The sequence below is a fragment of the Opisthocomus hoazin genome, chromosome 7 (assembly GCF_030867145.1).
Source record: "Opisthocomus hoazin isolate bOpiHoa1 chromosome 7, bOpiHoa1.hap1, whole genome shotgun sequence".
Classification (NCBI taxonomy): Eukaryota; Metazoa; Chordata; class Aves; order Opisthocomiformes; family Opisthocomidae; genus Opisthocomus; species Opisthocomus hoazin.
This window is the reverse complement of record NC_134420.1, coordinates 63,295,102-63,307,829: the sequence shown is the minus strand read 5'-3', so window position 1 is coordinate 63,307,829 and position 12,728 is coordinate 63,295,102. Positions and strand designations below refer to the sequence as shown.

General features: G+C 40.5%; 1 protein-coding gene across 7 annotated transcripts in view; it reads right to left on the bottom strand.

The window, feature by feature from the left end:
- Positions 1-12,728, bottom strand: part of KLC1 (kinesin light chain 1) — a 47,582-nt gene extending 34,854 nt beyond the window's left edge. For 5 of the 7 annotated variants that reach the window (XM_075426652.1, XM_075426651.1, XM_075426654.1 and 2 more), the window contains exon 1: positions 12,380-12,728. The gene's annotated coding sequence lies outside the window, so the exon portion shown is untranslated. The remainder of the gene's footprint in view (positions 1-12,379) is intronic. The other 2 variants (XM_075426656.1, XM_075426657.1) reach the window with 1 other exon arrangement.

Genomic DNA, 12,728 nt, shown 5'->3' with positions numbered 1-12,728 from the left:
CAATTTTACTCATAGTTTCTCTTTAATTAAATGGCAAGGCTCACCATCCTACATCTGGCATGCACTTGTTTCACTCTGTATTAGCTACAAATTACAGATCATTAATTCCCTGCTCAGACCAAGAACACATCTCATTACATCATGGAACGCACCATCTTGAAATACTACGAGCTGCTTTAACCGCTAATCTTCATAACGTGGAAAACTGCCTTCTCAAACAATCCTCAAAAGATCACAAGCCTTCCAAGCAGAAAATCACCAACAAAGGCAAGAGAAGAAAAACAGTCTGCCAAGGGACATGAGTAGTATGTCAAACACCACATTACTGCACCCCTTCCACACAAGGCAGCTCAGTGACAAACGCTAGTCAGAAACAGCAAGGATGAATCACTCACAGATGTCTTTCATATACTTAGAAAGGTATTTGTAGAAGGACTCAGATAAGAAACATGCCACTTTGAATATACTGCTGTTATGGTTTACAGTCAGAAATCTCCAAGTCTGAAAGAACAATAGTTACTCATTGTTGTTTTTTTAATCAAATATGTTAATTTCTTTCTCTGTGAGGCTATTTCTGCTATCACAGGTCATGTTCCCTAACACAAGGAAATTTATAATGTTTCTCTTTTTGACTTGCCTTTATGCTCAGCAATTTTATTCCAATACATTCTCTAACCTCACAAAAGAAACAGAGTAGCTTTTTGCTCTTGACATATTCAGGAGTGTAGCTGAACCACCAATGCTATCTATCATTCTTTTCATCATACTGTATTTGCATCCACATATGAGCCTCTACAGAATAGAAAATCTCAAACTGCACCTGCAAAGAGTGTCCTGTTGGAGGTCTGACTTCAGGTACGCTCGTTGACCCAGTTTTATAAACAGAATACTGCCGCACTTCTGTACTGCCTCTGGTTTCCAAATATATCATCTCAGAAAGCATCCTCACCATTTAGCACACATATACACAAGCCACCTTAAAAATAACTCAGTGAGAACAATTAGTGGCATATATTGGAGGCACATATTGTAAATCACTGACCAGAAGCAGGTAAGAAGATGGAGTTGCACACAAGTAGCAGCCAACTTTAAGCTACAGGAAGTCCTTTACAACACGTGTTTGAAAAAAGAATGAACCCCTTGGACTCACTTTTTCTATCAACTTCCAGCTGGTAAGCACCTGAATTTGGAAAAACCTTATTGTCCTCCTCCTGCCAGCCTTCAACTCGGAACTAACCCTGAATGCAGAAGTCTGCCTTACCACTTGGTTTAAATCGAAGGTATGCAAAGTAAATACTATAAAACGGACGTTTGTAATCATTTAACCTCAAGGGCACATATCCTAAGAAAAGCTTAGAATCATGTTCACAATTTGACCCATAACCCTAACACCACAAGACATCTGTACTGCTAAGCAAACGGCACAAACACTCGTACTCTGTAAAGGTTTAGCATTTATAAAGGTAAACCCACTAATTTCTGAAGAAATGCACAATAACCACAGGACAGCTTGACTAAACTGTGTTAAACACCAAAAAACTTGAATACTGGCAGAGATTTCCACCAGACTACCACAACTGTTGCTTTTCTTTAAAGACTACCAGGTGCAGCCCACTCCACACAGCGTCAGTGGGAAGAGGCTGAACGGCCACATGTTCTACCCCTACACCACAACAGCATCCACCTCTGAAAAACACGGCGTCAGGCTCTAGGAAACCCCAACGGCTGTCAATAAGCCCACCCACTGCATTAAACTACGTTTAAGTGAAGAGGACTATGTACTTGTTTAGCTAAAACAGCCACTGTACACTTGCCTTTATCAATCTTGGAATCTCTTACCATCACAGCCTGCTATCAAAAAAAAACAACATACCTTTCAGGGGAAGTCTTTGGATTCTTTGGAAGATTAAAAATTATGAAGGAGAAAAGCAGGCTAACAAACAATATTTGCTAATAAAAGAGATAATAGCAAAAATAGCTCCTATAAAACCCGTAGCAAGGGTAATGCTGACAATTCTCTTTGAGAAAGCACAAGCTATGAAGATTTGCATTGCTGCGGAGTCCTTTTATTTGGATTTCTGTAGCATGGTATACCAACGCTAATGAAGCATATACTGTTTCTTAGCAATCATATCTGCATTCTTGTAAGTAACAATCTTTACACTATTTTGACATAACTACTTTTTCACATTTCAAGGATAACTGCCAAAAAAACTTTCAGAGTAATTTCAGCTTTCAACCTTTCCACTTTTGTAGCAAGTAAACTACTTTCATTAAAACTATGACTTCCTGCTGAAACAGTTAACTAAGTAAAAAATTCTTATACAGTACAAAAGTACTCAGTGGCATAAAAGCATCCTGTAACTACACAGATTAATATTCCTCTTAAAGAAAAAGTTACTATGTGTTAATGCCTTGACAGTACCCCCTGAATAAACACTAGCTACTAGCTAGGTTTCAATTACCCTGATACAGTCAAATCTGTGTCCTTTTAACCACACACAATCCAGCCAACCTGCCAATGTAACTATTTCCAAAATCTCTTTCAGATTCAACTGTATCTGGAATTCCTTAATGCCACAGACTATGGCCAAATCCAACCTTGCTCTTCCTGCTCACATACTGCAGCATGTAAGAGACCCTCAGACACACAGCTACTCCCTACACATCACTATGCCCACGCCCATCATTTGTGTAAAGGGAATCAAGGGAAAGCATCCTCTTTCTGGCATATCTCACCTACTACATTTTACCTTGTGGAAGTACGAAAAACAGATAGCGATTAAAATGCAGAATAGTCACATATCCTAAAATCACAGTGGACTATTCTTCCTCTGAGAGTGGCATCTGTTTGGATCCTACAGTCAGTCTGCATGCATCATAAGCATGTAAGAGAAAAATTTATTCTCTGTATACATTCCCAAGTCCTTCTAACATCTCCGGTTTCAAATGAAGCTGGATGGAAATAAGATCCTTCTATGCATTTGTTATCACATCAGAGATTACTCTTTGTCAAAGCTGAAGTGAGTGCAAAAGAAATCTGACAGGGGTGTGTCTAAGGCAGTTTCGTAGACCCAGTCAGAAGTTTAGTGGAACTACACCAAAAGCCGTACTCTCAAGAAGATACAAGCTTATTAACTCTTCATTAATCGAGGTCACTATCAGCTGTCACAGGTTGTGGTACATACCTTCCTTACTCTAAATCTGAAGCAACACACTTGCTAAATATCCTCAGACCTGTGGCAAGATCAAATCCCCATTCTTTCCCAGAATAATAAAACTGAACGCAACCCTCTTGCACTGTTTGGTAGTCTTGGGCAAAGAGCTCTAATGCCAATTTATTAACTTTAGCTACACCATGCAATTTCTGAAGACAGACAGACTGCGAAACGCAGTCTCCTAACCCTTGGAGCAAAGGAGTTGTCTCTCTTTTGTACTACTGCTGTGTCAACAGCAAACAGTGTCTGTTGATCTTCTTCAAAGCTGGCACTTCCTTAGTTTCTTGTGAGCACTAATAAACACTTGTAAGCAGTCACCAATGGATCTCCAGAGCACAGAGCACTTTGCCGGTTCACTAAAACACTGACCCAACATACCAGTCTGGGCCACACTGGATTTGCCTTGTGCTTATGACCACAAAGCCCCCCTCACTGGATCATTTTAAACGCAAACAATCACGACTGTATTACAAGTAGTTACACAAAGACAGAATCAACGTTCTTAAATGCATCAGAAGGCAGAAGTTGAATCATCTAAAAAGTCATTATATTTACCCTTAGTTATTAAAAATGCTCGTCACAAGAATCAAAGATCCATCAATCAAAATCAAGGCTAATTATTCAAAAAAATTGTATTGTAGTTCAATGTTTTATAGTTACTAAGACATGCTTCATAAATTACCTACTGCAAGTGGATTGAAAGGAAATTTTGACTGCATTTTTAAAGAAATACTGTCAAGACACTTTGAGTTACAAATCCATCATCATTATCAAATTCCACAGTTTTTGCCCTCAATATTCCAAGGATCTGCAAGGATGTGTGCACGTAGCACTTGCCTCTTCATGGACTTGCCAACTTGTGCAACCATGTCTTCAGTGAATCTTGAGTCTTGGTAAGACATTTTTAACAGACTGATTCTAGCTGGTTAGATTGTGCCTCTGGGACTGGAACAGAAAGGTACAGTAACATCAAAGTGTTTTCAAAGTTACATGTCTTGCAATTTTAAGCAGTCAATAATGTAGGCAAAACATTTTTTGAGCTTGACTCTAGTTCTTTCATTTTGCATTGTTATTTTCGGACAAGAACTGCTTTATTGACTAATCAAAGTAAGCATCTATTTATGTTCTCTATTTATCTTAACTCTAAATAGCACTTAGGTAAAAGCACAAGCATATTCCCATCAAATCAGACTTCCATAATGCATTGAAAACTCCATCAGTTTCCACTTACTAACATCAGACCTATAATCTTAATCAAATCTACTTTTCATGGCATACCTATAACCATTAAAAAAATGCATGCAGGAAGGGCAAAGAAGGCCACATCTTGCCTCATATTATCTATGTGGGAAGCTTTGCTGACAATTTACTGTGCGTACAGACTATGTTGCTCTTACACGCCTTAGGACATTGAAGAGAAGGGTTATTTGAACCTAGATGAGAAAACCAGCAAGTTCTTCTGCGGACATAAAAGGCACATCCACTAACATTGCTTCAGCACACATTAGCCTTTAGGTTTAACAAATCCTTAAATCTGGTTTTGAAGCTATCTAATAGTTCACATTATGATGCACAAACTGTGCAGTCTTCCTTCAAGCTCCAGGGAAAACAGCCGTCCCCTGCTTATCCTTCAATTAAAAAAAAAAAAAAATCCAAACCCACTAATCTAATTCTTCCAAAATGACTACAGAAAATGAGTTGCACAATTGAATAGTTCAGACATTATCTTTAGTATTGAGAAGGAATTAATCCCACTCCATTAAATATTACATACAAATTTATACTTTCAATGGCAATCACCAGTTATCAGACTAATACTTTTTTACACCTTGCAAATTTCATTTCATAGAAAGCGCAGCAAATGATACAGTGGTCTCCAAAAACAATGTTGTATCATCCACTGTTTCTTACCTACAACTGCAGAGCTGATTTTGCTGTAAGGTTGGGAATTATTTCCTTGTTAAGTACTCTACATAACCTGTGGGGCTTACTCAGATGGTCTTGAACTCTACCGGCGCAGGAGGTACGGCGCAGTACAATAGGCCCTAACCCAGCATCTGACACCATCACTTTAACATCCTGCGCACTCACACCTGAGGACTGAACCACAGTTTTAGCCCCCTCTCAGTGATCTTTCGCTTTTCTGATTTACCTCTGTTAGTGCTGGGGTATTGGGTGCTCCTTTGGAACTCCCGCAATACTGGCTGTGGTAACAACGCTAGCGTGACAGCTCCCACCATCCTGCTGCACTACACCACTGTTCTACACTACACCACATATTAATTGAAAAACAGACACAAAAGAAGTAAAAAGAACTATTTTTAATATTATTTTTTTAAACCATCTTGTTTGGATAAATCTGTTTTGAAAGCATCCCGGTACTGAGGACAGCAGAACAGTCACTTCCTACAACTGTGCTGCCTCTAAAAGCAACATATCATGCACTTTTAAGTATTGATCTATGTGCAGCCAGACTAGGGAGGAGGAATTTAAAAGAAAAAAAAAATATCAGCCAGCATATTTCCAGGCCATTTGTTAACATAACAACTGGGTGGGGATCAAGATTCAATGGCCTCACAAACTACAAGCAGGCACTGTAATTCAAACCCTACTGGCTGTTGCTTTCAAAAATATGTTGTGCATCTTTGCTCTCTACCTGCATTCTGCACAAACTCCAAACTTAGAAATTTTTTCCAAAGTTAAATGGGTATTCTAACAGCAATATTTTAAGTGTGCTCTAAAATCAACATGCACATAAAATTTTACCTTAAAAGTATTGTGAGAGAAATTGATACTAACTGAATAAGAAAGGCTTAAAAGCAGAGTAACTGAAGCATTCATCTGCCTTTACCTCTCTTCTGAACAATGGAAAGGAGATGTAATTAAGTAACAGCAAATTACTGGGACACCGAGTCAAAGTCACCCTGTGATGCCTCTTGCCTTTTCAAAAGATACAGGATGGATAACAAATCTTTGAAAAACAAAGACATCTGGCTAAGACACCTATCAGTACCATAACAAAATCTTACCTGTCATCTCTACAGGATCTCTTAAGCCCTCAGCAATACCCACCAAGCATCAGCATTCTGCATTTCAGAATGGTCCCAGACCAGAACCCAATGGAACAGTTTTATCACATCCTCTCTGTCAAACATAATTCTGCCTTACAGTAGGCATAGTGATCAGGGTTGCACACACAAACTTTCACAACAGAGACTGCTCCTCAGAATTACCATGCCTTCCTGAGGATTCATTCATTCATTCATACCTCTAGGTCGCTATCACGTGTGCTGACCTACTGCCAAACATCATCATGACTCCTGTACTCCGTGACATCCGTATTTCAATACGGAAATATTCATTATAATGTAACTGGGCTACATGCAGGGAAATGGTGAATATAAACAATAGTGCACTCTTATATCTTCCACACATTGCATCGCCTGCTATGTAGAGAGGAATTTAGAGACAGAAACGGCCATCAAATCACTTGGTTTGCTGCCTTCCTGCAAACACAAGACCATGGGCATTCAGTCACTAAGGCTATGGTTAGAGACAATAAGTAATGCTCCTCACGCAGCTACACATTTCATTCACATCCTTCATCACGCCAGCACAAGCACTCCTGTCCGTAATAAATCAAACCAAAGATCTGCACCTTTTACCAGATTATTTTCCGGTCAGAGGTGAGGGGACAGAAAAGAAAAAGGTCCATGATATAAACACTGCCAAAATACACCTATTTCACCATGCTGCCATGCAGCAAGCTGTGTTAACAGAATGAGCACATGGAACAAGCGACAGGAGTGTGCAACTACATAAACCAGCACTGAGACTGAAGAAAAGTTCAACTATATCCTTAGACATTGATTACACATTACTATTCTGTCAGCAGCAACATTTTAGGAGGTTGCTGTCCTCCCCCTATCTCAAACATGTAACCTCCCCTATACCCGCACAGATTACCAACCCACTAGCTGCATTAATCTGATTACACGCAGCCCACCCTCCACTCTCAGGCAGGGAGGAATCCCACTTTTTTAACCAATTCTTCTCCCTCTTAAACACACACTAAATACAATTTGGGGGTGGGAAGCAGGCAGGGAGGAACATCCAGTTTAAGCACACGATAAAGGTGAGGGTATAAAATCCATTTGTGGCGAAGACAAGAGGGATGAGGGAGTAACAGCAGTCTCTCTGAAATGGAAGCTGCTCAAACTGCAAGGGCAAGATACAATTGTGACTTTCCTACACTACTCACCCTGACACCGTCTGACAAAGGAACATCCATAAATGCGCTCAAATTTTAAACACAATATTCTATACGGGAGGGGAGCACAGAACCACCCTCAACACAGAACTCCCCTCCTCCCCTGCTAGTCCATAATCTGTAATTATTCAACTATTGTCAGCTGGAAGGAGCAAACTCCAGATACACTGCAGGAACGCAGACACTGCAATCCCTTAAAAAGTTTAAAACCACCACCCTCTACACTGCAGAATGAGACACAGACACAAATAACAGCACACTACAAGTAATCTTATTTTTTGTTAACATTTAACTACTTGTGCTGTCTCCAGACAAAGCACAATATTAGAAAACTCTAAAATATTAGTAGTAATATGCTGCCTAAAGGGATAGCAGCACAGGATTTCAGAAACAGTTTAAGAATATAACACCTGTGTTTGCACGTAATGCAAATTACTAAGAATTAAGATATACAGTTATCCGATAAACCTTCAAAAATATAAGCAATGTCTTTTAAAAAGACTGATTTTTAGATACAGTTTTTTAAGTAGTACCAGAAAGTTCAGCTTTTATGTCAAACATTTCTTGACCTTCTGAATGTTAATCAGGGCAACATTCACTTTTCAAATGGTTTGCTGGGATACATCACATAGTAAGTAGAGTATGTAGCCACCACCCCAACCTACTGATATGCAAGGGAGCCAGTACTACTGACTAGACTGGTTACATCCTTTGCTCTATTCACTTTAAAATTTAAGAAAGTCAGCTACAGTTCTGACATAATTCCAGACACACAATCTTAATATGATCAATGGGTTTTATGGCAGATCTTTACAAAAGAACCAAAATAGGAAACTGCTCACTTTTAAGTCTACCTGCAAAAGATACTTAACTGCTTTTACCTGTAAGCAAGATTTGATACTGAGAAACCATGTAAAAAATCTGTACATTTAGGTAGACAACAGAGGGAAAGCATATTTGGAATAGATGACATGTTCCCATGTTTCCTAATTTTGAGCAAGAAAGATGATCAAAAATAATTATTTGACAAATTAAATTCCAATTTAATTCTATGTACATGTCAAAACACAGCTTCCAGGGTAAAGATTGTTTCTGATTGCCCTAAAAAGAGTTATATAGCATGGTCCACAGGAGATAAGCTGGATTTCAAAGAAGAAAACAATGATTAAACCAACACACAGATACCATGACTTGCATCTGTTTTCTTAGCTGACTGAATCTGAAGAAACCGTCAACTACTAGGGATTAATTTTCTTTGTAGATTTTGAGAAATCAGTATATCTAGTGTTAACTGTGCTTCAGCGTTCATCCTCTGAAAACAACTCCTTCGTTCACATTCCCAAATATACCATGGATACTGGACGCAGACATCCTTGGTCCTCATGCTTGCCTACTAGCTACGGCCTGTCAATATCAAATATATTAACTGTCTAGCACAAAAAAAAGTACAGTGTCATCTTATGTCTGATGCCTGCAAAGCACCTCACACAAAACCCTATGGAAATAATTCCTTCACCACCAAAAGCATTCGTGATTCTGGCTCTGACCCTCTAACAAAGTGCCCAATTTAAATCCAATAAAATGAAGGCAACAGAAGCTTCTCAGCAAATCTAAGCCAACATAAGTGCACCTTTTTCTGGTCAGGTGTTTATTGATTAAGCAATTTTTCAAAGGAACCACACCTATTTCTAGAGCCTGCTTTCAGAAAGGAAAACATTTCACTAAAGAAAATACTGGGAAAGCCTTAACACCTTAACAATACCTGAAGCTGACTGTGACTCAGAATATAACTATTACAGTCAGTTCTATTTTGAAATCAAAAAGGTTTTGTTTTAGAATGAACAATGTCTTTGACTGGGACTTGGTTACCATGAAGGATCTACTAGATATTATGTGTCATGCTTTTTTTTTTAAAGGAAAATGAGAGTTAACATTGAAAAGAAACATTTTTCTAAACTTTTGTCAGGGTAAATACGATGCTATTATAAAATAATTCAAAATTACTTTGGAGACACAATGTATTGTAGAAGTTGGATTAAAAGAAAAGCCTGTGACTAGCCACTTCATTGCAATGATGACGGAATTAGTCCATTTTTACGATAGTTATGTTACACTGCACAACATCCTGGAGGCACACAGACTACAAGAGGTGTTTATTTAAATAGAACTAGCATGCTTGTCCCCATCACTATCATGCTCTTCAACATTAAATATGGAAGTATATTTTGCTTATTTATGAATTTACCCGAATTTCCTTATTTTTTTACTCCTCTTACAATAAACATTTTAAGAAGTATTTGTACACTGAATTTTTAAAATAATCATGCGCTGTGCATCTGAAGAGATGCTATTAATCCCAGAATAAATCCAATTGCACGTCTGCCAGAGAAGTCAAACAGAGGAAGAGATGAAAGAATAACTGCCCAAGCTCACGTCTCAAGAGAAACGGAAGCTGTGCTAAATGGACTCAGAACCAAGTATGAGGTTACAGTATTTCCCCAAACTCCCAATTAAATGAGACACATACGTAGGTATGTGTATATACACAAATAGATACACAGAGAGAGATAAGTATACTGCATAAGAGCAGTATACTTCACACAAGTGAAGGTTTTCTGACATTATCATAAAATCTTCATAAACAGAGGAAGCAGCAATTGCTCTTACATGCCTTAAATGTCTGTACAGTATTATTTTGATTCTTATATGTTAAAAACATTCAGAAGATTGTATTCTGGACTCCTGCAAACATAAGAATTTTGTATGCAATTCCTCTTTTGTCAAATACAGACCTGTTTAAAATTCAGTTTCCATTAATAAGGCACTGTTAGCATATCACAGTAATCTGACAAACAGTAAATGAGGCTATTTCACAAGACATTCGGAGGGTAACTTTATTCTCTTTTTTAATTACAGATGATGGCATGTTTTCTTTGATTAGAAAGTCAAAGGAATCAAGCTCAAACTGCTGTTAGAATTTCTGCTTACTGGAATTGTCCAGTTCCATCATCATCCTTCGGAAACAGAAAGGCTGCCAAACTTTAACTGCAACATGATGCAGAAGTAATACTGCATTGTTGTACGAGTTTCAGGGACTGACAATTTAAATTCCCTGCATTTACCCACATGGTTCTGCATTTCATCAAATGCATACCTAAATGGAACTGCTAGAGCTCTCCATATGTGTTTTAATTTCACAAAAAGGTCCTCTTAAACCATGTGTTCGCAAAAATAATTGTGCAAGTGACTTACAAAATGCAAGGTCTTCTGCTCAGAATCACCAGATGGATCCACTTTCTCTCTGCTGCCAGCAAATGCTGACTGTGTTACTTTCAATTGTATCTATAATCCTAGTGTTATAATATCCTCTATCCTGTTTAGCTGAAGCTTTGGAATTCATACTCAATGAAAATAAAGCTATTTTCCAAAAGAGTTTGAAATCAATTCTGCATTCAAAAAGGTGTTGTTTTTAGTTTGGGGGGGTTTTGGGGTTTGTGTTTGTTTGTTTGTTTGTTTTAATTAAAATGCTAGACTGTCTAAATCTCGAAGGTTCCTTTTTAGCTTCCAATGCACATCCTTTGGCATAAGTTTCCTATTTAAGTGAAGTGCAAACACAAAAGTGGAAGTGAAAGAGACAATTACTTCCCAGAGTCATTGTTTTTAAACCTTCTGCCAACTGCAAGAGCACTAAAATTACATATTAATAGTCCTCATTTTATGTATTTTTATGTATAACTGTGAAAAAATTTTATATCTTGAATGACATTCGCTGACCATTTTGCTGTTCAGAGCAAACTATAAACTTTCACTTTTTTCTAGCCATTTTTACTCTCCGATTCCATATTCTGATTCCATGAGCAGTACTTGAGTACTGCTGCTACATTAAGTCATATGAACTAGTATTAACAGAAAAAAAAAAAAAAAACAACAGTAAGAGTACCATCATTGATTTCACAGCCTTCACAAAGCGAGGCGATAGCATTACGCTAGGCGATGCTGCTTTGGTCATTAAAATACACTTCAATATGCTTAGAACGCAGAATTCAGTAAGGAGTCAAGAAGTTCGTTTTTGTGATTACAGAGACCTGCGACGCAGATCTACAAACCAAGCGCCTTGCCACCTAACAGTATTAGGAAGATGAAGCCAGAATGAGTAAGATTAGATAAAGTGTCTGATTAATCTCTGCCTTAAAGATACAGATATCAAGTCAGTTATGTCATTTTGCTAGAACAACGTGATCCTAACCAGTGCTTTTCTTCCTTATTTTAGTGTAGAAATCTGGCCACGATGTAGGTCTACGAACCGCCTCCGACTACAGCACGGTCGGTGACCTATCAACCTATCAACCCGGTCACTATTCACAAAACCCAAGAAAGAGCTTGCCCTCTCCTCTTCTTTCCCCACCTCCGAATCACCAACAGAAAAAACCCCACCTAAGCCGAGTACGCGAAGTAAAAACAAAGCCCGACAAGCCGAGCCGCCCGCCTAGGAGGGGCCAGGCCGCCACCTCCCTCAGCCGCGGGGCCCTCCCTGGGCGGCGCCCGGCCCGCGCCGCAGCACCGGAGGGAGCCAGGAGGGGAGCGGGGGAACAAAGCCCAGCCGACCCCCGCCCCCTTCCCGCCGGGGGGGATGTCCTCCTTCCCGCAGCCGAGCGGTGCCTGTCACCCACCCAGCTTCGCACAAAACGCCGAAAAACCAACCCCCCCCCCCCCCCGCGCGCAGGGATGGGGCTGGCTGTCAGCGGCGCGGCGGAGGGACCGGCCGGCCCGCGCAGCCTTTTGTTGCTTGCCTCACGGCACAGAAAAAGGGAAAATAATTAAACACCCACCACCACCGCACCCCTCCCCAGCCCCCCCTCCCCGCCGCCGGCGGGCGGCTCCCCCGGCTCACCGCTCGGTGCTGCAGGCTCGGGCGATGTGCGCAGCGCTCGCAGAGGCGGCGGGGGCCGCGCAGCCCAGGGCGGGGGCGGGGGGGGAAGGGACCGGAGGAGGATGTCAGCGATGGGCGGGCGAAAGGGAGGAAGGAAAAGGGTTTTTTGGGGGGGCGGGAGGGGAGACAGAACCGAAGAGAGGGAAGGAAGGAAGCGGGCCGGCAGCACGGCGCCCTCGGTGGTACCTCCGAGGCGCTGACAGGCCCGGGGGTCGGGGCGCGGCCCGGCCCCGGAGGAGCGAACGCTGACAGCTGCAGGCAGCCGCCACCACCGCTGCCGCCGCCCCGGCTGTCGCTGCCACCGCCCCTG